At 39.1% G+C, this 26728-nt stretch overlaps 1 pseudogene; it reads left to right on the top strand.

The window, feature by feature from the left end:
* The first annotated feature begins 536 nt into the window (after positions 1 to 536).
* The window catches only part of LOC111154013, a 42779-nt pseudogene continuing 16587 nt past the window's right edge, over positions 537 to 26728 (top strand).

Raw genomic sequence — 26728 nt, 5'->3', positions numbered from 1 at the left:
GCAGGGCCTACGCATTGTCTTTTTCCCCCCTCTCCCAGCAATTCCTTTAGAAATTATCTACCATGTCTCTGTGCCAGTCTCCAACATGCCACGGTCACCGTCCTGATATGCTTACAGTTATATGCATACATGCCGGGAGGGGTTGGCGCAGATGCACTTGCACGAGTATAATATGTACATGCATTTATCATGCATAGGAAAAACACATGCGTATGTCTATTCACGTATCGATATCTAGACAGCACTATAAGATCATTGAAATCTTATGCTTCTCCCCACACTTCTATCTCTGTCAATCTCCCCAGGCTAAGCAAAGCAAACTGAGTACAGCCAGTGTAATATGATGGTAACAGACCACCTGTAGTGGCCATACTGTGACCACGTTCCACCTTTAGTGGTAGTGGCACTCATATCCACAGAGTTCGCTCTTACTAGCCAAATCAAGCCTTGGTTATTCAGGAACTACAGACAAGGGCTTCTCTTTTTCCCCCTTGCCACTTTTTCAAGTATTTTTCCTGCTACTGTGGAGATTCCCCATGACAGCAAAACAAAGGCATGAACGAAGGAAATGCATTCGGCATAAATATATGAAAGGCCCCAGCCACAGGTGAGTGGGCTGTGATTCGATCTATTCTTAAAACAGACTGAAGAGGGGCACCTGGGTGGCTCAGTGGTTAGGCCTCTGCCTTCGGCTCAGGTCATGATCCCAGGGTCCTGGGATCGAGCCCCGCATCGGGCTCTCTGCTCAGCGGGGAGCCTGCTTCCTCCTCTCTCTCTGCCTGCCTCTCTGCCCACTTGTGATCTCTGTCTGTCAAATAAATAAAATCTTTAAAAACAAAACAAAACAAAACAAAAAAACAGACTGAAGAACTCCCTCCTGGTGGCTTTCTTCTGGCTCTGTGGAGTGAGCAGGTGCAGGTCACGGAGGGGAGGGAGGTCTGGGACGCTAGCCAGCACACCGTGGCCACCAATGGCATTTCAACTTTGGATCACTGAAGCTCATAGGGAAACACCAACCCTGAAATAAAGGCCTGCTTGAACCAAAGCAACTCTGCATGGTTGTAACCGCTCCGAGAGAGTAGGATAAAGACGTTTACCCATACGTGTGGGGGCCTCCAACTCTCATTTTCAGGTTCAATGGCAGAGCCAGGAGAGAGAACCACAGACTGGTCAGTGTGTGCTTTTCAAACGTTGGACACGGAAAGTACTCTAAAAATGGAATAGGATGGAATGGGGTAAAATAGAGAAACTAGAAAATATCACAGTATATTTCATGCAGTTAGGATAAGTATTGTCTTACCAGACTTGGGTTTTGTGTGTATGCTCTGGAATGAGATTTGATGGGATTTTCTTCCTGTGAGTCCCAAGCAAAAAAGTTTGAGAAACACTGCCATAATTTAGCTGTTTGCTGCATTCCTTTGGGATTCTAGGTTTAAAAGACAACTAAAATTCCGGCCATTCAACAATGGTTTTTTCTAAAGAATGTGTCCTTGCCCCTTGTGGCAATGTTTCACAACTACTTCAACATGAGGAGATTAAAAAGCTGGAGGGAGAAACAAGCTGCCTAAAAACCAAATGGGAGATTTGAAGTTTGATGAGGCAGATAAGGTCAGGAAGAGAAAACACCAGGTAATACATACGTTTGTGTAGCCCAGAGAGACTTAGACACTAGGATGCATCGGAGGGGACCAGACTAAAGTGTAATTCTTAGTCCAAATAGGTGCTAAAACTTTGCTATACCCACAGAGTACCTGATGAGAAAAAAGGCTCAGAGCTCTTGATGTCACTTCAAACGGAAGAATTAACCTAACGGTCAGGAACCAAGAGTCTTTCAACCAGTTTGGTTCCTGGCTTCAGGAAGGACCATCGTGTCTGATTTCTTGTAGAACATCTAATGGAACCTTCTCAAAACCCAGGAGATAGCAGCTGTCTAGAACATAAATAACCCTGTTCTGGAAAGTTCTGAGCAAAGTATGCAGAGCAATGTCATTTTTTAAAAGAAGTATTTATTTATTTGTGAGCGAGAACACAAGCAGGGAGGAGGGGCAGAGGGAGAGGGAGAATCAAACTCCCCCTCCCCCACCCCCCCAGCAAGGAGCCATATACCGGGCTCACTTCCAAGTCCCTGGGATCATGACCTAAGTCAAAGGTAGAGGCTTAACCTGAGCCACCCAGGCACCCCAGGCATGTTATGTTTGAGTTAATGTGTAATTATTTTTCCCATCCTCTGCCAGGATCCTTACTTTGTTTCCAAATGCCATAGCTCGTAATTATTGCAAATGTTGCCATTTTTCTTAGTTGTCTGGATCATTTACTTGGCTGCAAGATACCACACAAAGGTAGAAATTGTTTCCTTTTTCAGAATTTCTGGGATGGTCATAGTGACTTTGGAAACTTGCCTTGATTATCAAGGCAGGAACTAAAAGTTTAAAACAGATCATCTTAGAAAAGATGGGAATGAGAGGTTTCTCTTTTTAACATTAGTCCCTTTGACAACATATACGTGGTTTTTCAGGGACAGATGGATATGCAGCTAACTCTGTAGTATTTGGCATGACTAACCATCTCGTCTAAAAATTCTCTGACATTGGCCTCTGAGACTCCAATCCATTGAAATTTGTTTCAGCCCTCTACCTTCTTCATACGGGTCTTATTTGTTTTGCATAGTCTAGCTAGGTTTTTTTGTTTTTTTTTTTTTAAGTTTTCCCTTTCTGCAATCTTTCTTTTTTTTAATATTTTATTTATTATTTACTTATTTGTCAGAGAGAGAGAGAGCGCGAGCACAAGGAGGCAGAGGCAGAGAGAGAAGCAGGCTCCCTGCTGAGCAAGGAGCCTGATACAGGCCTCGATCCGAGGACCCCGGGATTGTGACCTGAGCCGAAGGCAGAGGCTTAACCGACTGAGCCACCCAAGCATCCCATCTGCAATCTTTCTTATCTTTTTCCATTTTCCTTCTCCCACCCGTTTAGTGCAAAACTGTTCTTTCAAGATTTCAGCTTTTGTCATCTTCTTGCTTCAGTCAAAATCTTTCAGCAATGACAGCACCAATGAGATCAAGACACTTCTAAATTTGAACACAACTTCTTTTAAAGGAGTTTCTCTGAACTGTGTCTAACACAAACTTCCAGGTCTAAACAAAAAGGACCATAAGGGGGTGGCGCCTGGGTGGCTCAGTGGGTTAAGCCTCTGCCTTCGGCTCAGGTCATGATCTCAGGGTCCTGGGATCGAGCCCCGCATGGGGCTCTCTGCTCAGCAGGGAGCCTGCTTCCCCCCTTTCTCTCTGTCTGCCTCTCTGACTACTTGTGATCTCTCTCTGTCAAATAAATAAAAAAATAAAATAAAATAAAATAAAATAAAAAAAGGACCATAAGGGGTATCTGGTTGGCTCAGTCAGTAGAGCATGTAACTCCCGATCTCAAGGTTTTAAGTTCAAGTCCCATGTTGGGCACAGGGATGACTTAAAAAAAAAAAAAAAAAAAAAAAGACTAAGTCTAGGACACTGAGACAATGATGTGAGCTGGTTGATAATGGAGTTCTCAGACCATACATAGTTCAGAAGACTTGTTTCCCTTTGTGAGTTCTGTCTGTAATATCTGTGCTCTCTAGATTTTTCATTCTGATTCGCTTTTCTTTCACATTTACGCCTTTTAATTCACATGCTTGGGTCCCATCATCTTCTACTAACATTAAAGTTTCTTAAAGTGAGGTCTGGACATTCTATGTACCAGAACAATAGCCATGTCTGTGCATGGGTGCAAAATGCAGATTCCTGGGCCCTGCTCCCAAACTACTAAAAAAAAAAAAAAAAATCTCTGGGCTTGAGCCTGAGATTACTAAGTATGGACAAGCTCCCCTGCTACTATGCCCACGAAAGTCTGAGACTCTGCTGATGTAGCCCCAGAGCCGAGACCTTGTATATGCTTCTCACCACCTCAGTCTTTCACTGGGGCTATAACTGAAGAAATGCGCTGACTTTCTCATCTCTCTTACCACCCTTCTTGGCACTGACAAAATTGAATGAAAACAAATTCCCTGCTCCTGTTCCCATTTCTCCTGTGTTGCCACAGTTCATTAGTCAACACAACCAAAACTCCACAAGCAATCTGCCACTAAGCCTCATCAATTCTACCCCCAAATATCTCTCAAATCGATCCTTTTTTTTCCATCTCTATTGTCTCGATCTAGTTCAGTTCTCTGTCATTCCTCATCCTGGGTGTTGAAATATTCTTCTAATTAATTTCCCTGCCTCCCGTCTAAGCCTGCTCTCATCATTCATTCGACAAACATTTATTGACTATAGACTGTGCGTCTAGCACTTTTCAAGAGTCTGAGATGATATTTCTCAAATGAAAATTTGAATGTGTTACCCTAACCACCTTCAGTGGCTCTACATGTAGCACGGAACGGTGCAGACTTCTTACCACAGTGTTTCAGGCCCAGTTAAACAGAGGAAACAAACACCCACTTAAGTTGGCCCGAGACATTCTTACAATGGCTTTCTTCTGGCTTTTCTTCCTCCAGGTTTCCATACAGCTAACTCTCTTCCTTCAAGTCTTATGCTCAAATGTTGTCTTCTTTATTAAACACTAGAAACAGCCCCCGTGTTAGGTCTTAGCATTTCCCTTACTCCATCTGATGTCTTTGCAATAATACTTTCTACTTTCTAAAGTATTGCATAATTTATGTATTTATAATGTTCATTGACTGTCATTTATCTTCCCCTTCTAAAAGGTAACCTGCATAAGAGCAAGCATTTTTATCTGTATTTATTTGTTGGTGTAGTTCAAGTGCCTGGAACAGTGTGTGGCCATAGTAAGTGCTTGATAAACACCTATCAAATAACAGAAGGCTGTCCAGGGATCTAGGTAGGAAGTAATGGTGATTTAAAGTACTGACAATGAGGATGGAGAAAAGTCAGTTTGGGATAGAATTGACAGAAATAGTGATTAACTCTGGGGATAAAGAGCTGGAGTTATAAGCAGGAATTATTTCAGGATGTACAGATGCCTGGCTGACACAGGCCATTCTATAGAACAGTAGGATAAATGGTTTTGGGAGAAAAAGGTAACATTTAGATATGAACAATCTTCGTTTGAGGTGTTTTTAGGTTATCCAAATGGAGATGTTGCTTCAATTGACTGTTGAAGCGGAGAAAGACCTCATTTTAAAAGATTGATTTAGGGGCGCCTGGGTGGCTCAGTGGGTTAAGCCGCTGCCTTCGGCTCAGGTCATGATCTCAGGGTCCTGGGATCGAGTCCCGCATCGGGCTCTCTGCTTGGCAGGGAGCCTGCTTCCCTCTCTCTCTCTCTCTCTCTCTGCCTGCCTCTCTCTCTACTTGTGATCTCTCTCTGTCAAATAAATAAATAAAAAAAATCTTTAAAAAAAAAATAAATAAAAGATTGATTTAGGGAGAATCAGAATATAAATGTCAGTTCAAGTCACTGGAGTCTGTGGCAGTTTCTTGGGTGAGCTATAGAGTGAGAAGAAGAAATTGCTAATTATATTGCCTCAAGGGGCAGAGGGAAAAAAAAAAAAAAAAAAAAAAAAAAAAACCAGGGGAAAAAAAAAAAAAAAAAAAAAAAAAAAAAAAAAAAGCCCTGGTTAAAGAAGTGAGTGGTGGGAGAGAAAATGAGCTCAGGGATTGAAGAGAACTCACGAGGAGCTTAACTGAGTGGGTTTGGGGAATAAGTAGAAGTTAGGGTAGTAGTTAAAGGAAATAGGAGGCTCAAAAACAATTTTTTCCCCATATGAGAGAGACTTGACTATAATTAAATTCTTATGGAAAGAAACGAACAGAGACATCCAGGAAGTAGGAAAGAAAGGGTGTGGCTACATTTAAGCTGACAGGGTAACAGGAAGCTGGATTGCCATTTAACCACTCTTTCTTTTTTAAAATTTTTTAATTTTTTTATAAACATATAATGTATTATTAGCCCCAGGATACAGGTCTGTGAATTGCCAGGTTTACACACTTCACAGCACTCACCATAGCACATACCCTCCCCAATGTCCATAACCTCACCACCCTCTCCCCCCCCCCCCCCAAAACCCTCAGTTTGTTTTATGAGATTAAGAGTCTCTTATGGTTTGTCTCCCTCCCTGTCCCCATCTTGTTTCATTTATTCCCTTCCTCCCCCCCCAAACCCCTCACATTGCATCTCCACTTCCTCATATCAGGGAGATCATATGATAGTTGTCTTTCTCTGATTGACTTATTTCACTCAGCATAATACCCTCTAGTTCCATCCATGTCATCACAGCCATTTAACCACTCTTATAGGGCTCTAAAACTGAGAAGGTTAAGGAGCAAAGAGATCTCGGTATCAATGGATTCGTCTCCATGGGCCCTGAGGTCTACCTGGAGGATGTCAGAGATTTTAATAATGAAGAAGACTACAGCTAAAGTCTTCAAAATCTTCAGTGAGTAGAAGGGTTAGGATGGGTTAGAAAATGAGAGAAGACGAGAATTATGTAGTAACAGATGATAGTCTCATGGATCATGGTGAACAAAAAGGGTTAGAGTCTTCTGAGAAAGACCCTATGTATTAGGGTCAACAATATGAAACATGTATTTGAAGTGTATACACACACACTATATATATGCTTGTATACATAAGTATGTTTATATATTCATCACATATTTATCTCTAACACTTATCTGAAAAACAGTTTCCCTAAATATATATGTATGGGGGATGGGTTATTAAAGAATGAGGCAATTGAACTAAGAGTGCAATTGACCGTTGACTGCTGACCCTAGCCCTGCTACTACTATTTTAAAGAGACTTTCCTCCTTATATGTCTAATTTTAAGGATTTGGTACAAAAATTCTTTGTCCTTGCTCATCTTTATGACTCCTATGTTATGGGGACCCATTACATCATATTTTTGAAATGACAAAATTTAGAAATGGAGAACAGGTAAATGATTGCCAAGGGCTAAAGGGGTTAAGGGGGAGTGGAGGTGGGAGGAGAGTGAGAGTGGCTAAGAAGGGGAACGTGAAGGAGATTTGGGGTGACGGAAATGTTCTGTATCTTGACTTTACATCAATGTCAGTACGCTGGTCGTGAGAGGATGAGGATGTGAAAATATGCCATGCAAGTATGAACCAAAATAATACTAGTATGGATTTATGAATATCAGATGTAGATTCCAGAGAAAGAAAAGTCACCAGAAGTGAATAGGATCATTACACAATAATAAAAGGGTCAATGCACCCTAAATTCTTAACTACAAGTTTGTGTACCACGGACATGAGCTTCAAAATACATCATAAAGCACCTGTGAATGAAAAGAGAAAGGACAAGTCCGAAATTGATAAGAGCCCGTGACTTTTCCAGTGCTCTTAGTAATGTTGTAAGTTGACTGGTATCCTGCAAAGAAGATAGGTCTACCTAAAACCACTGAGTGACAGGTAGTTAGTGAAATACTCTTTGCAGATGTAATTAAGTTAAGGATCTCAAGAGGAGATCATCCTGGATTAGGGTGGACCTAATTTTTTTATTATGTCTTATTTTTTTAAGGATTTATTGATTTGAGAGAGAGGAAATGCATGTGAGAGAGAGCATGAGTGGAGGGGAGAGACATTGGGAGAGGGAGAAGCAGGCTCCACACTGAGCAGGGAGCCTGACACGGGGCTCAATCCCAGGACCCTGAGATCATGACCTGAGCCGAAGGTAGATGCTTAACCCACTGAGCTACCCAGGCGCCCCTAGGGTGGACATGGAATTTAATGACAAGTGCCCTTTTAAGAGAAGAGGAAACAATATATAGAGGGGATGATGATGGGAAGATAATGGCAAAGATTAAAATGATACATCTCTATGAGTCAAGAATACCAAGGATTGTTAGCAGCCACTAGAAGTTAGAGAAGCTTTTAATAGATCCTCCCTCAGAGCCTCCAAAGGAGTCAGCTGTTGACTCCTTAATTTAAGGCTGCTGGCCTCCATACCTGGAGGGAGAATAGTGTTGTTTTAAGCCACCAAGTTTGTGGAAATTTGTTATGGCAGCCCAAGGAAACTAATAGTAAGCAAAACACAAAAGAACTAAAGAATATAATCAATTATCTTGACCTGATTGACATTTAAAACATAGTTCACTCAACAGCAGCATTTCTTTTCAATGCACAGGAAACACTCCCCAAGATAAAACATATCTTGAGTCATGAGACAAAACTTAAATGTTAAAATAATTGGAGTCCTACAAAGTAAGTTTTTGGACCATAATGAAATTAATCTGGAAATACATAACAGAATAACTGGTAAGTCTCCAAGCATTTGGAAATTAAATACCACAATTGTATGGATCAAAGCAACAGTTTCAAGGGATATTAGGAAACACCTTGAACTGAACAAAAATGGCAATATAATTTAATACTTGTTATACAGAGGTAAAGCAGTGTTTAGAGTAAAATTTATAACATAAAGTGGTTATTCTAGAGAAGGAAAAAGGTATCCGTTCAAAATGTAATATTCCACTTTAAAAAATCTAGAGAAAGCAAGAAGGAAAGAGTACAGTAGAAATTATTAAAAATAGAAAGAAACACAGTGGGCAAAAATCAATACAACTGGAACTAGTTCTTTAAAATGATCAATAAAATTGATAAAATGTGAGCCCAACTTAAAAGGAAATAAAAGACATAAATAACCAACATCTGGAATGAAAGAAGGGATATTACTGAAGAAATCATGGACTTTAACTATAAAGAAGTTTGGGAAGATAGCACAACAGGAGGATCCTGAGCTCACTTCATCACATGTTCGCACCAAGATAACAGCCACATGAGGGCAACGAACCCTGAAAATGAACCAAGAGACCAGAACAAATTTGCACAGTTAATGGTAGAGAGGAGGCCACATCAAAAAGGCTAGGAGACCAAAGAGAACCCCTGCCAGACTAACCACAAATGGGAGGGATACCACAAGCGTGGAGGAGAAGATCAGACCCCACAACGGGTACCCGAGACGTGGGAAACCCACACTGGGAAGATGGGTCCCCATAACATTTTCACTTTGAAACCCAGTGGGACGTAGCTTTGAGAGTTTTCACCATCAGCAGGGTTTAACTCTGCAGACTTTAAAACTCAGCAGGCTTATCTCTGGGAGAGCCAGAGGGTGATGAGAAATGGAGACCCCACCCTTAAAGAGCCAGGATAACAAATAACTTGGGTGACATACAGCATAGAAGCAGCACTTTGAAAAGCACCTGGGGGCATATAAGGAGATTCATTTATTAATATCAGAACAGGTTCTGGGGTGCGGATGGCAGAGATCTTTAAGGGACTTCTCCAAGAGCAAAAGTGCTGGTGGGTGCTACTCTCTCCTCCCCCACTCCCAAATCCGATGTAACAAGAATCAAATACTTTCCACCTGTCTTACTAGCGCCACGGGCCCCATTTTCATGTTCTCTTGCAGATCCGCTCCATCCCAACATCCCCACTCTGCAGCATCCCTACAAAGCAGTTCCTACCCCTACACACCTTGCAAACAGCTCCAGCAGGGACCAGCACCATTCCAAAGGGACTCCTGACCTGGGGAGAGGGGAAGAGATCCACACACATAATGTACCCAGCAGCTGAACCTTACAGCTGGCAGCACAGAGAGTGTATTCTGCCGATCAGTGCACCCGCAGCCATGCCAGAGGGACTAGGGGCAGACATCTGGTCTGACTACTGGCCCACCTACCAATGAAAGCCTCATAGTGAACAAGGTAGGGAAAACACCCTGCAGGTTGGGGTGACTGCAGCCCCAGCAGATGCACTTAGGTTCGGCCTCAGTTTGACAGCCAGCCCTGCCTACCAGTGAAAGCTTCTCAGGGGGCAGAAGAAGGAAAGTACCCTACAGTTCAGTGTGACTGCAGCTTTGGAAGACAGGCTGAGAACAGGATCTTGTCTGACTGCTGACTCCACCCAGCTATAAGCCCATGGTAGCCCCAGACAGGACTCAGGGGCACAGGGACCAAACATTGCCCAGTACACACACAAAAAGCACGTGGGCCATTAATGCTAACTGGACTGAAGGCAAACACAGCTCAGCCACAGTGGCAGTGTGCACCCAAACCACATAGGAGATGCTCTTCACGTGCCTGGTTTTGGTGAACAGGAGGCTTTATGTGATGGGTCATCACAAGACCACTTTTTTTTTTTTAATGTACAGGTATATTTTATTAATTCTCTTCATACAATATAGTCTGGTCGATACATTCATTTCCTGACATAATACCGTTCTCAACATATTAAGCAAGTAGCATTCTTAGAAACATCTTTACTGCATGCATATTTAAACACATCTCTACCTATACTTCTCTACTGGAGGCATTCTTAAACACTTTCCACATGCATTGCAGATTGTGCAAAACTCCCATTAACTGATGTAATACTGTTCGCAACATAGCACGGAAGATGGAAGTGTCATCTCTATTATAAGTGCTCTTAAACATTTCTATGTGCACTGCAGAATAGTAGTCACTTTTAGTCATTGAAAGGACACTGTTTTCAACACGGCAAACAAGTATCAGCAGGACCTTGGCAGGCATACGAATGGATAAACAATCTGGAAAATGGGATAATAGAAAACAACCAATCTAAACAGCAAAAAGAAAATGAATAATAAAAAATAAGAATAGGTTAAGGGAACACAGTACGTCATCAAGCATAACAATATCCTCATTATAGGAATCTCAGAAGGAAAAGAGAGAGAGAAGAGGACAGAAAATGTATTTAAGGAAATAGCTGAAAACTTCCCTAATCTGGGGAAGGAAACAGACATCCAGATCCAGAAGCACAGAATGAGTTCAAACTAATGAGGCCATCTACCTAATATAGACTGATAGGTGCATAAGATATTTTATGTATGAACCTAAAGGTAATAAAAAATCAAAATCCTGTAATAGACACCCCAAAAATAAAGAAAAAGGAATCCAAGCATAACACCAAAGAAAGCTATCAGACCATAATGGAATAGGGAGAGAGGAGAAAGGACAGAGAAGAACTACAAAAATGGTTACAAAACAAGAAAATGATAGTAAGTACAGACCTATATTAATTGCTTTAAACATAAATGGCCTAAATGCTCCAATCAAAAGACACAGTGTGACCAAATGGATAACACTATTTACAGTAGCCAAGATATGGAAGTGGCCCAAGTATTTTTTTTTTTGCTGATGCATAAAAGAGGTGGTAAATATGTGTAGGATGGAATATTACTCATGTATCAAAGGAGTGAAATCTTGTCATTTGTAACAACATGGATAGACATAGAGATGTGCTGCTTTGTGAAATAACTCAGAAGAAGAAAAGTACCATATGATTTCACCTATATTTGGAATCTAATGAACACAACAAAGGAAAAACAAAAACCAAACAGACTCATAAACAAAGTGATAGTTGTCTGCGGGGTGTGGTTGGCAAGGAAACAGGCTGAATGGGACAAGGAGATTAAACCCCCCAGTTATAAATTAAGTCACCAGGATGAAAAGTACAGCATAGGAATACCCTCAATTATATTTTAATAACTTTGTATTGTTACAGATGGTAACTATATCCATCACGGGGAGCATTTTGAATTGTATATAATTGTTGAATCCCTATGATATACACCAGAAACTAGTATAATATTGTATGCCAACTATACTTCAATTTTTAAAAACCCAGATTTTTTTTTTTTTAAACAATTTTCTTTATTTTAGAGAGAGAGTGAGAGAATGAGCAGGGACAGAGGCAGAAGGAGAAGGAGAAGCAGGCTCCCCCCTGAGCAGAGAGCCCAGTGTGGGGCTCCATCCCAGGATCCTGGGATTATGACATGAGTTGAAGGCAGATGCTTAACCGACTGAGCCACACAGACACCCCAAGGCCAGAACTTTCTTAATCCATTAAGCAACATGCACAGCAAATACATGCAAACATTATAGTCAGCGGTTAGAAATTGAGTACTTTTTCATAAATAAGGCAAAGATGTCTACTTTTACCACTCCTCTTCAACATCATACCAGAAGGGCTAGCCATTGCACTGAGACAAAAAAAAGAAATCAAGCACATGTAGGTTGAATATGAAGAGATAAAAATCCATTGTATTTGCAGGACACGATTATCTATGTACAAATCCAAAGGAACCTATAAAATGCTCTGAGAACTAATATGAAAGTTCACTGATTATAGTATATTGAAGGTCAACACAAAAAATTTAGTTGCATTTCTATTTTTTATCAAAGAAAATTTAGAAATATAAAATAAATAATACCATCTACAAGAGGTTAAAATAGGAAATCCTGAGATAAAATTATAAAAAACTAGATAAAATGTAGTCTGAAAACTATAGAACGCTGATAAAAAAAATTATAGATTTATATAAATGAAGAGGCAAATCATATTTATGGATTGGAAGACTTCCATATAGTTAATATTTTAATTGTCTCTAAACTAATCTATAGACTTAAAACAATTTGAAACAAAATCCCATGGGAAGCTTTGCTGATTGAGACAAAATGATTCCCAAATTAACACAGAAAAGTAAAGGAACTAGAGTACATAAAATAACTTTTTAAAGAACAAAATTGGAGGTCATACTACAAAATTGCAAGGCTTACTACAAAACTACAACAATCAGTGCAGGATAGAATTAATGGAGGGATAAACACAAATATGATAAGAACAGAACAGGAAGTTCAGAAGTGTAACCACATAGATGTGGCTGATTTTTTTTTTTTTTTTTTTTTGGCAAATGGAGAAGGGAAATTCAATGGAAAAATGATAGTTTTACAAGAAGTGATTGGATCATTCAGATATCCATACAGTAAGAAAATGAGGACCAATCTGTCTCATACCTCATACAAAAATTAACTCAAATGTGTAAGGGACTATTTAGCCAGACAGATGCCATCTGGTGAAACAGTGATTTTGTTGTTTATGCAGTAAAACTTAAACTGTCCCTGCCACCCCCCCCCCCCCAGGGGACTTACTTAAAAACAAGTCCGGGAAACCAGTCCCAGGTAACAAAGCCCAAATACAAGGGTGGTCAGGCCAGGTGGAGGTATCCAATCAGTGGGGGCGCATACTGTCTCCCTAGCTACCAAGGAGTATGGGCCCCGCCCTTTGAGTGCCTTTTGGGCGCCAATTCTGACCAAGGTGATAGGCTGGTTCAAATGTCTACTATAGGGTAAATTGTAATTCAATTGGTCACTTACGTGTGACCTAGCAGGACTGTGCAGCTTTCTCTGTGTTACAATCTCATTGGCCACCTGTGCATGGCCAGGCCCAACCACATGGCTTTTGCCCTTAAAAGCTAGTCTGTAAGGCAGAGAGAGGTCGCCTCTTTGAAAGCGATGGACCTGGCCGGTCAGTTTGATTCTCAATGCTTGGTGTGAAATAAAGCTTTGCTTGGCCTTCACTCTGTATCAGTGTCACTCCTTTGAACATGGACCCAAGAAAATGGATCATAGATCTACATGTAAAATTTAAAACCATCAAAGTTTCTTTAAAAAAAAAAACACACACAACAAACCCGAATATCTTAATGACCTGTGCTTAGTCAGAGTTCTTAGACAGGACACTGAAAGCATAATCCATACATTTTTAAAAAAATTCTAACTTGTATTTCTTGAAGGTTAACACATTTTCCTTTGTGAAAGACAGTGCTGAGAAAACGAACAGACCAACTACCGACCAGGAGAAAATATTTGCCAATCACATACTTAACAAATCACTTGCAACTAATATTTAAAGAACTCTCAACTCAACAGTAAGAATGCAAACAATAAAAAATTGGACAAAAAACTTGAATATATCCTTTGCCAAAGAGGAGATGTGGATGGAAAATGAGGAAATAAAAAAGATAATATTATTTACCTTTAAGGAAACACCAAATAAAACTCTGATGAGCGATTCCTATTAGAATGGCAATAAAACCCACAAAACAAAAAACCCCCACCAACTCCAAAAAACGAAAGAAAATCCTACAGTATCACCTGGTTGTGAGAATGTAGAACTACTGAAAATTTCATTGCTAGTGAGAATGCCAAAAATCACACCCTGTCTGCAGAGTTTGGCAGTTCCTTATACAATTAAATATACACTTTTGTAAATATACTCTCTATCTAGTAATATATACTCTATGTACTCTAGTAAATATACTCTAGTAAGTACTCTAGTGAGTACATATTTAGTATATGTATATATAACATATAGAGAGAGTATATATAATAGATACTCTAGTAAATCTTATTCTTATATATGAACTGTAGAACAGAGTCTCTCACTGTAGAATTATTGATGTTTTAGGCCAATGAATCGAGCTTTGGGGGAGTGGGGCTATCCTGTCCATTGTAAAATAATGTACTTTGACTCCTACCCATTAAATGCTTAGCAATTCTTCCTTCCACAACACCAATCTTGTTTTAGTTGTGACAATCAAAAATGTTCTCCAGGGGGCACCTGGGTGGCTCAGTGGGTTAAGCCTCTGCCTTCGGCTCGGGTCATGATCCCAAGGTTCTGGGATCGAGCCCCGCATCAGGCTCTCTGCTCAGCGGGGATCCTGCTTCTCCCTCTCTCTCTCTGCCTCTCTTCCTACTTGTGGTCTTTCTCGCTTTGTCAAATAAATAAATAAAATCTTAAAAAAAAAAGTTCTCCAGGCAATGCCAAAGTTTCCCTGAAGAACAAAATTACCCGATTGTGAACCACTGCCATAGAGCAATGAGGACTTACATTCACAAAAAACCTATACATGAATGTTTAAGCGGCTGTGCTCGTAATTGCCCCAAGCTGGATACAAGTAAGTGTTCTTCAGTGAGTGAATGGGTTAAACAAACAAACAAACAAACAAACCTGGTACATCCGTACAATGAAGTGCCATTCAGCAAAAGAAACAAATGCGTATTGAGACCTACGACCATATGACAGATCTTCTGCATTATGCTGGTGGAAAGATGTCAGTTTCAAAAGGTTACAGACCGGAACTGTATGATATTTTTGGAAAGGGTGAAACTGCAGCTACAGGGAATAGGTCTGTGGTTGCTGAAGGTCAGAGGAGAAGGGAACCAGTTTATCAGGATGATGGACCTGGTCTGAATTGTGATTATGCTTCCACAAACCTAGAGCCATATTAAAACTCATAGAACTGGGCGCCTGGGTGGCTCAGTGTGTTAAAGCCTCTGCCTTCGGCTCAGGTCATGATCCCAGGGTCCTGGGATCAGACCCTGCATCGGGCTCTCTGCTCAGCAGGGAACCTGCTTCCCTTACTCTCTCTCTCAGCCTGCCTCTCTGCCTACTTGTGATCTCTGTCTGTCAAATAAATAAATAAAATCTTAAAAAAAAATTAAAAAAAAAACTCATAGAACTGAACAGGTGCACCTGGCTGGCTCAGCTGGTTGGGCATCTGCCTTTGGCTCAGGTCATGAACCTGGGGTCCTGGGATCAGGCCCCACATTGGGCTCCCTTCTTGGTGGGGAGTCTGCTTCTCCTTGTCTCTCTGCCCTTCCCCCGGCCTGGGCTTTCTGTCAAATGAATAAATAAAATATATCTTAAAAACTCCATAGTACTGTACACTAAGTAGTTAGTTCTATTGTATTTTTGTTAAAACAAAATGCAGCATATATATCCCAGGTCTGCCTACACCTGTTCTTGCCTTATGTAAATTTGATAAATCTAGTTAGGGTCAGGATAGAAATGAAAATGAGAATATTGGAAACATGATAAAAGGCACAGAATCTGGACTGGATCACTCAATATCATGTCTTTCAATGCTTCTTGCCTCTGACACTTCCTTCATTATCCCATATTGGATAGCAATATAGATGAAATAGGATTGGTAAAACATATAATCCTCCAAACCTGAGTCAGAAAGAAATAGAAAAATCTAAAAACTCATATTGATTCCAGGACCAGATGAGTTCGCAGATAAAGCCTACCAATCATTTTAAAAAGAGTTAATATTGGGCGCCTGGGTGGCTCAGTGGGTTAAACCTCTGCCTTCGGCTCAGGTCATGATCTCAGGGTCCTGGGATCGAGCCCCGCATCGGGCTCTCTGCTCAGTGGAGAGCCTGCTTCCCCCTCTCTCTCTGCCTGCCTCTCTGCCTCCTTGTGATCTCTGTCTGTCAAATAAATAAATAAAATCTTTAAAAAAAAAAAGAGTTAATATTTATTAATATCTGTTCTCAAACTATCCCCAAAAATAGTGATACTCAAACCCTGATACTCAAACCAGATAAACACACTATAAACAACAACAACAACAACAAAACTACAGGCCAGTATCTCTGATAAACAAGATGCAAAAAATTCTCAACAAAATATCAGCAAACTGCATTCAACAATTGCTATAAAGATCATTCACAGCTATCAAGTGGGGTTCAATATCCACAGATGAATCAACAGGATATTCCACATTAAAATGAAGGATCAAAAATCCTATGATGATTTCAATAGCTTCAGTGACAGCATTTGACAAAATTCAATATCCATTCATGATAAAAATTCTCAACAACAAAATGAGTTTAGAGAGAATATACCTCAACTTAATAATGGGCATATATGACAAACCCACAGCTAACATCATACTTAAGGGTGAAAAACAGATCAGGAAGAGAAAAGGATGTCAACTTTTGCCACTTTTGCTGCACGTGGTAATAGAAGACCTCGCCACAGGTCCTCAGTCCTCACAGACAGGGGAAACAGGCATCCAAGTTGGAAGAGCAGAAGTAAAACAGTCATTATCTCCAGATGACATGATACTGTACATCCAAAACCCTGAAGACACCATCAAATAAACTACTGGAAGTGATAAATGAATTCAGTAAAGTTGTGAGATACAAAATTAATATATAGAAATATGTTGCATTTCTATATACGACTAACAAAGTAGCAGGAACAAATTAGGAATCCCATTTATAAGTGCATGAAAAAGAATAAAATTATAGATATAAACTTAACCACAGAGATTAAGGACCTGTACCCTAAAAACTATAAAACATGGATGGGGAAATTAAAGAGGACACTAATGAAAAGATATTCCATGCTAAGAAATTGGAAAAATATTGTTAAAATACCTATACCACCCAAAGCAATCTACACTTTCAATGGAATCCCTATCAAAATATCAATAGCATTTTTCACAGGACTAGAAGAAATAATATTAAATTTGTATGGATCCACAAAAGCCCTGAGTAGCCAAAGCAATCTTGAGCAAGAAGAATGAAGCCAGAAGTATCACAATCCCAGATCTCAAGATATACTACATAGCTATAATAATCAAAACACTATAGTACTAAAACAAAAATAGACCCATAGATCAATGGAACAGAATAAGGAGACGGAAATAAATCCACATTTCTATGGCCAATTAATCTACAAAAATGGAGGCAAGGATCCATACAGGAAGACAACAGTCTCCAGGAAGTGGTGCTGGGAAAACTGGGCAGCTACGTGTTAAAGAAATGGAACTGGACCACTTTCTTACACCATACAGAAAAATAAACTCAAAATGCATTAAAGACATAAATGTGAGACCTAAAACCATAACACTCCTCAAAGAAATCACAGCTTTAGCAACATTTTCCTGGCTATGTCTCCGCCGGTGAGGGCAAGAAAAACAAAAAAATAAACCATTGGGACTACAACAAAGTAAAAACCTCTTGCACAGCAAAGGTAACCATCAACAAAATGAAAAGACAAGCTACTGAATCGAGAATATATTTGTAACTGATAATGTAAGAAGGAGTTCATATCCAAAGAGTATAAAATTATACAACTTCGACAATCTCTCCCGAACTAATCCAATTAAAAAATAGGCTGACAATCTCAATAGACATTTTTCCAAAGAAGACACACAGATGGCCAGCAGACACATGAAAAGATGCTCCACATCACTCATCATCAGGCAAATGCAAATCAAAACCACAATGAAATATCACCTTGCACTTGACAAAAGGGCTAGTATCAAAAAGACAAATATGTTGGTGAGGATATGGAGAAAAGGGAACTCTTGTGCACTGCTAGTGGAAAGGTAAATTGGTGCAGCCACTATGGAAAACAGTATGGAGGTTACTCAAAAAATTAAAAAGAGAAATAATATATGATTTAGCAATTCCACTACTGGGTTTTTATCCAAGGAAAACCCAGTTATCCCCAAATACCCAGTTATTACCCAAAACATTTATTTAAGAAGATATATGCACCCCAATGTTTAGTGTAGCATTATTTACAATACCCAAGATATAGAAGCAACTTAGTGTCCATCAACAAATTAATGAATAAAGATATGCGTCTGTGCGCGCACATACACACAGGAATATTACTCAGCTGTTAAAAAAGAATGAAGTCTTGCCAGTCATGAAAACATGGAAGGACCTAAAAGATATTATGCTTAGTAAAATAAGCAGACAGGGAAAGACAAATACCATATGATTTTACTTCATATAGAATATAAAAAACAAGTGAACAAACAAAACAAAAATACCACTGAAATAGATACAAATACAGAAAACTGGTGGTTTCCAAAAGGAGGGGTGTCAAGGATGGACAAAAAGGGTAAAGGAGTTAAGATATACAAACTTCCGGTTATAAAATAAGTCATGAGGATGAAGAGTACAGCATGGAGAATACAGTTATTAATAGTTTAATAACGTATGGTGACATATAATGTCATATCATATGGTGACATATAATAAGTATGGTAACCATACTTCTAGTGGTAGCCATTTTGTAATGTACAGAATTGTTGAATTACTATGTTGTACATCTGAAATATATTGTTCAACTATACTTCAATAAAAAGAAAAAATGAATTATGAAACACTAAGGGAAATTTGTACACAAACCTTACGGAATTATTGTGTATTTGGGTAAAGTGATAGTTTGTGTTTATGTTTTTTACAAAAAAACAAGTATTCATCTTTTATAACCCATTCTGAAGTATCTGTAGATTAAACAATATGATTTTCTTCGAAATAATCTAGTAAGAGGGAGATGGGCAGGAAGTGGATAGCAATAGAGATGAAATAGGTTTGGTCATCATATAACAACGAAGTGGACAAAGTAGAAGTAAGGGCTGAATTCCTCACAACATACAATCCTCCAAATCAGAGTCAGAAAGAAATAGAAAAATCTAAAATCAATTACTAGTAATGAAATGGAATCAATCATTAAAAACTCACATTGATTTCAAGACCAGATGAGTTCACCGATAAATTCTACCAAACACTTAAAAATTAGTTAGTACTTATCTCCTCAAACTATCCCCCCCCAAAAAAAACAGAAGAAAAAGGAAAGCTTCTAACTACGTTCTGAAAGACTATCACTTCCCTGATAACAAGAGAAACCCAAACCAGGCAAACACACTACCAAAAAAAAAAAAAAGAAAGAAAGAAAACTACGTGAACAAGATGCAAAAATTCTCAACAGAGTATTAGCAAACCGCATTCAACAATGCACTAGAAGAATCATCCATGGTGATTAAGTGGGATTGATTCTGGGGACCCAGACGCATTTGGCTTCTGAAACTGAGTGATGGCTATGTTGCAGAACTGAGTGTGCTTACACTTCTCTATGCTTCTGTATGCTTTTAAAATCCATAATAAAAAGTGAAAATATCTTAAAATAACAATATATTGCTTAACGTACTTCATGGGACTAAGTTGTATGCTTAAAATAGTTGTAATGGTAAATTTTATGTCATGCATATTTTAACACAATAAAAAATGGGCCAAAGGAAAAAGAGATTTATTTCTTTAAAAGATTTTATTTATTTATTTGACAGAGATCACACGTAGGCAGAAAGAGGAAGGGAAGCAGGCTCCCTGCTGAGCAGAGAGCCTGATGTAGGGCTCGATCCCAGGACCCTGGGATCATGACCTGAGCTGAAGATAGAGAGGCTTAACCCACCAAGCCAACCAGGCACCCCAGAAAAAGATTTAAAAGATGATCCAGTGATTTGTAATTTGTAGGGCGCATCTGGAATTAAATAGATGTATTCTTTTATTTTGTTTCAATGTCAATGTCCCATGTGTAAAGAACTCTGCTTTAACAATGAGGAAATGAAGTTTTGTCGAATGCATTATTACAGAGGTAATAAATGGTGATACCAAGAACCGTGACTCCCTGTTTTTACTGGAGCATGTAATCATTGTGTTGGTGTTGAAGGAAAAATCCATATTTTCTTGGGATATCTGATGTCGTAAGTGGCCTATTCTGAATCCTTGGCTTTCTCACTCACTGGTAATACTTAGCTGGATTTCAGGCATGACTGCTGGCTAGTGGAAGAGATCTGAACTCTTCAACTTCAGAGTTTTTCCCTTAGTCATTTAGGACCCAGTGTTGGGAAATGAGTGGTAAAGGCAAGAATTTTAACAGACTCAAGGACAAATATGTTAGTCCTGAGTAACCAGATGAACACTTTGTTCTGGAAGTTCCATTTTAATAAGTTACCATTCTTCTTTGAACACACTAGCAAAATATATATATGCACCCCTATGTCTATTGTCATGTTAGTTACAATAGCCAAGATACAGAGGTAACCCAACTGTCCATCAATGGATGGATAAAGAAGATGTGGGGTGTGGGGATGTGTGTGTGTATGAGTGTATATATGCACCATAAGTAATGGTGTGCATGTATACTTTATAATGGAATATAAAATGGAATAAAATATATAAAAAGGAATGAGATCTTACCATTTGCAATGGCTCGGATGAGCCCCGAGGGCATAATGCTCAATGAAGTAAATTAGACAAGGACACATACCATATGGTTTCATTCATATGTGGAATTTAAGAGACAAAACAAATGAAGAGAAGAGACAAAAAATATGGACTTTTCAATACAGAGAACAAACTTGTGGTTGCCAGAGGAGAGAGGAGTGAGGGGATGAGTGAAATAAAACAGGATTAGGAGCAAAGTTACGGTGATGAGGCCTGAGTAATGTACAGAGGGTTAAATTATTATATTGTACATTTGAAACTGATACAACACTGTATGTTGATTATACTTCAATTAAAAAAAAAAGGTACGGGGCGCCTGGGTGGCTCAGTGGGTTAAAGCCTCTGCCTTTGGCTCGGGTCATGATCCCGGGGTCCTGGGATCGAGCCCCACATCAGGCTCCCTGCTCAGTGGGGAGCCTGCTTCCCCCTCCATCTCTACCTGCTTCTCTGCCTACTTGTGATTTCTGACTGTCAAATAAATAAAATCTTTAAAAAAAAAAAGTTACAATTCTTAAAAATCATCCAGAATGTCTTCATCACCTATTAGCCTAGACTCTTTATTTTATTTTATTTATTTTATTTTATTTATTTATTAAGATTTATTTATTTGAGGGGCGCCTGGGTGACTCAGTGCATTAAAGCCTCTGCCTTTGGCTCAGATCATGATCTCAGGGTCCTGGGATGGAGCCCCACATCGGGCTCTCTGCTCAGCAGGGAGCCTGCTTCTCTGCCTACTTGTGATCTCTGTCAAATAAATAAATAAAATCTTCAAAAAAAAAAAAAGATTTATTTGACAGAGAGAGAGAGACAGTGAGAAAGAGTGCACACGTAGGGTAGCTGCAGGCAGAGGAGAGGGAGAAGCAGACTCTCTGCTGAGCAAGGAGCCCGATGCAGGACTCGATCTGGGATCATGACCTGAGCCAAAGACAGATGCTTAACCAACAGAAACATCCACGTGTCCCTAGACTCCTTTTTTTTTTTTTTTTTAAAGATTTTACTCATTTATTTGAGAGAGAGAGAGAAAGAAAGAGCATGAGTGGGGGAGAAGGGCAGAGAGAGAGAGAGCGGGAGAGGCAGACTCCCCACTGAGCAGGAAGCTGGACCTGATCCATCCCAGGACCCTGGGGTCATGACCTGAGCCCACCGCAGTCCTTTAACTGGCTGAGCCACCCAGGCGCCCTAGCCTAGACTCTTCTTTAATTTGGTTATTACGTGGATCTTTCTAATGGAAGAACTGTAGGATATTTCTTATTACAAAAAGATCCGGGAGCGGAATTGCCTAGTTATTATCAATGACAGCGTATGTCAGACACAAGGAAACGAAGATGGATGACTGTCTTTATTAAGTTTGCTCCGCAGAGCTTCTCCAGGCCCTTAAATCTTAAAATATTTAGGTTAGGGTCTTTTTTGGACACTAGTCACTTTCCGGACTCAAAATTTGTGCTTACAAGAAGGTTAATGGCTCTGGACTTATGAACATGGTTTACAGAAATATAGTGAAAATAACATTTTCTGAAAAGAAAAATCCCCATACCAAAGATAGCTTTTCTTATCTAAAAAAGATTTTTTTTCCCCTCCTATCTGGTAATCGTCTTCCGATCTTTTGAGAATCAAATATCATCAGCCCTGTACAGCCATTCTTTCAAGGAAAAAAAAAAACAACTTTATTGATACAAAATTTACCTGCCTCATAATTCACCCATTTAAAATCTGTAATTCAATGGATTTTGGCACATTACATTATTAATTATAAACATTGTGGTTATAGATAACATAAAAGTTTTCTATTTTAACCACTGAAGTGTACAAAGCAATGAAATTAATTATGTTTATAAGATTACGTAATCATCACCAGTATCTTTTTCCAGACCTTTCTCATCACTTCACATGGAAACACCACATTCACATATATTGATATATTCATCATATATTTTTCACATATATTGAACTATAACTTCTATTCCATTCCCCACCCCCATGAAGCCACTCTTAACTATCCCAGGCCAAATTTGCTACTGTATTTTAGGTACCCATGAAATTTTGCTTGTGTATCATTCAAGTTATTTACTTTTTTGTAGTAAGTTTACATGTTTGTTCCTCTCACTAGACTGGCTTTCCTGGGGATATAATCATATTGGCTGCAAATGGTAATTGTGTGTCTTCCTTTCGTAATTAATTAGCAATAATTAAATTAAAATTATTAAGATCAGTAAGAGGGCAGAGAGTATCTTTATCATAATAATGAGTAGAGCAGACTTTTCTATCCACTGGGTTGAATCTAGGTATACAAAAGAATAAAAAGTTCAATCACAGAAATATTAAAATAAAATTAAATATTTAGAAATGAAAATGTGGAGAACAGTCTAAGATTAGAGGCAATAGAAATATGTCACAAAGGAATTGTTCAGTGCTTTAACTGTAAATATTAAACCCTTCTAAAATGTCAAGCAATTAATCAAATATTTTCTGCAAAATTGAGAGACTGAATGTTAAGATGTTTGTTATATAAAGAACTGTCAACTCAGAAATTGAAAACATTGACATGGAAATTAAAAAATGGACAAAGCCAATAGAGCATTAAGAAGAAATATATTAGTGAAAAAATTATTTGAGGGGAAATGCAGTTGAAATACTATTTTAAATTACTTTTATTTTAGTACCAGTGTAAGTCTCCATTTTCATCTGTTGAATTTGTAAATGTTTTTAATAACATTTTATAATTTAATGAAAAATATTTAAATCGATGACAGACATCCAAGGGCAATCTTGGGGAACACACAGCTATTTGCTCATCAATTGGAAGATGGATTTTGTATGAATCTTTCTTTCAGGCAACTAATTAAGAGGGTATAATATAGGAGGGGTTATACGATTTTTTTTTGGCATAACTAAATATCTTATTCCAGAAAAGTTTTTGATAACAATTATGAGAGGAAATAGTATACCTGGACTTTAAGACTTTCTGTGTAAATATTACAAAGCACTCAATTTCATTTATTTCTTAAATCCTATGAGTGAAATCATATGGTGTCATCCTCTGACTTATTTCATTTAGCATTATACCTTCTAGCTCCATCCATATTGTTGTAAATGGCAAGATCTCATTTTTTCATGGTGAAGTAATATCCCATTATATATATGTGTGTATACACACACACACACATATATCCACAGATGAATGGATAAAGGTTACATATATTATATACATACCACATCTTTATCGATTCACCTATGGATGAACACTTGAGTTACTTGTATATCTTGGTATTGTAAAAAATGCTGCAACAAATATAGGGGTGCATATATATGTTTTTGAATTAGTGTTTTCATTTTCTTTCATTAAAACCCAGTAGTGGAAATACTGGACCATAAGGTAATACTATTTTTAATATTTTGAGGAAACTTGAACCCTCTTACACTCTCGGTGGGAATGCAAATTAGCACAGTCACTGTGGAAAACAGTATGGAGGTTCCTCAAAAAGTTAATAATAGAGCTACCCTATGACCCAGCAATTGCACTACTAGGCATTTATCCAAAAAACCCTGCATCAAAGAGATACATGCACACTACCCTTAAGGCAGCATTAGCAACAACAGCTAAATGATGGAAAGAGTCCATACTGTTTTCCACAGTGGCTGTACAAATTTGTATGCCCACCAACAGTGCATCAGGCATCCTCACCAACACTTAACATTTGCGATTTTCGTTTTAGCCATTCTGACAGGTGTAAGGGGTTATGTGGAATTTAAGACCAGCAATGAAAAAAGAGACAAAAACAAAAATGGAAAACCCTATGTTTAAATATGTAGAACAAACTGGTGGTTTCCAGGAGGGAAGTAGGTAAGATAGGTAAAACAGATAAAAGGGATTAAGACTACACTTATTTTGATAAGCACAGAGAAATGTATAGAATTATTGAATCATTATATTGTACACCTGAAACTAACATATAACACTGTATGTTACACTTCAATAAAAATGATAGAGCCATTTTCAGTTAAAAAAAAAAAAAGCAGTCAACTTGAAAAGTAAAACAAAGCAAAACAAAAACAAAAACAAGCCATTTAACAAATAAACAGGGGTAGGTTTCCAAGTGTGACTTCACCCATGTCATTTTAGGCCATGGTTAAATGTACCTCTATGGGACTTGGGAGACTCCTGAACAGATTTTAAACTGGTGATGACATTACCTCCAGTTACCTTGCTGTCCAGGTGAATACAATGACATTGTCAACTAAACCTATTTCATTTGATCAAATATCTGTCTCTATATTGTTGGGAGCACTCTATGTAACTCATATGCTTTGTGTGTGGAGAAGCTGGAGTGGTGTATTGAAGTAAGAATATGTAGACCATGACCTAATGAACAAAACGGGATACAAACCCACACATGTGGGCTCAGCTGGTAGTTTCCTCAGCACCCAAACTCCCACTTCAGGGAAGTGAGACCCACAGGGCTCTTTTGATGAAAGGTGCAGTTTAGTTTCAATGAACATCACAAAAATACTGTATCTTTATTTTATATAATTAATTTTAAGCCAGTGACTTTCAAAACGAAAGCATCTGTTGGCAGCAGAGGAAGTCACATTTCATGGATTCTTAGGATTCCAAATCTGAAAACCGTTTTGATATGTGATTATATCTACTGAAATGTGTACAACCCAGACCATAATAATTTATACTGAAAAGAAGCCATATTATTTGTTGATAATATATATACCCCTTTTCGCCGAACACTTCAGTTCTTGCTCAATTTGAGAATCCCTACTCTCCTGAAGCAGTAGAATATGTTCAGAAAGTCCTTACCCTTTGAAGTACCACTGGATTCAGCAGTTTCACTAACAGAGACTGAGCTGAGAATAAAAGAAATCATGGAGAAACTAGAGCAGCTGAGCCCACGCAGACCTTTCACCAATGGGAACCCCATCACCAGTGCCACACCCAGCACAACCACCATCTTCTCCCCTCAAGATGCCTACTGCAGGGGGCATCCGCTAGACATCCTGCTGGAGGTGAGGGACCATTTGGGATACAGGAAGGAATATGGTGGGGATGTCCTGAGGGCCAGGATGTCCTCTCCAGCCCTGAAGGCGGGTGCTTCAGGAAAGGTGACAGACTTCAACAACAGTACCTAGTCAGTGTCACTTTGTTCTGGGAGGGTCATGTCTTTCTGTCTCTCCTGCTCATCCATCCCAGTGAGGGGGATCAGCTCTTGGGAGGGCAGGGAACCAAGGCCATGACAGAGTGACCTTCACAGGCCACTTTGACAGTGACACTTCCTGGATCCTCTGAGTGTGGTCTGACCCTAAACTCAAGTGCTGAATTTTTGGAAATATCTGGATTATCGAGACCAAGAAGCCTTCTACTGCATGAGGCCTCCACATGTTCCCTGTGAGGCCCTGACCACAGGATCCCCAGCAATGGAAACATTTTCTATCTTAGGAAGAAAAAAAGTCTTTTCCACAGGTAAACAGGCCTTATAGACAAAGAGGGAGGCTTGTGTTCAGACCAGTCCTGCCTAGAAACTTTTCCCAATCAAGCTCCCTTAGATCAATGAATGTTGATTGGGTTATAAATCCCCCTACTCCTCAGAGTCCGTTCAGCAGCTAGGACGCTCACAGGGCCCCATACAGGTCATCTCTTCACCTGTCATTTTAAGGAGTATAACCAATGATGCACTTTACATCTGCCCATAGTTCTCTATGGTTTGTAATACTTCTAGATCTGGTAATTTTTTAGAGACTGTGTTTCTATAACATAGTCCATGGAACACCAATCCTGCAGGATATTAAAGATACTACATAAAAAAAAAAGAAAAGAGGGGGTGAGAATGGTATCATTCTTTAATTGCTTCACTTTGTACATTAAATCACCAAATCCTATGAATTTTATCTCCCATATAGCTCCTGAACTCCGCCATTTCTCTCCATTGCTGTTGCCTCCATCATCGTATGAACTACCCTCATACCTCCATTAGATTATCTCAACAATCTCCAGAGCTGATTTCCTTGGCCACAGTCTTGTTTCCTTTAATCTACTTTCCAC

This window comes from Enhydra lutris, unplaced genomic scaffold, assembly GCF_002288905.1.
Source record: "Enhydra lutris kenyoni isolate GAN:26980312 unplaced genomic scaffold, ASM228890v2 scaffoldscaffold34, whole genome shotgun sequence".
NCBI lineage: Eukaryota > Metazoa > Chordata > Mammalia > Carnivora > Mustelidae > Enhydra > Enhydra lutris.
This window is presented reverse-complemented; position numbering and strand designations above follow the sequence as displayed.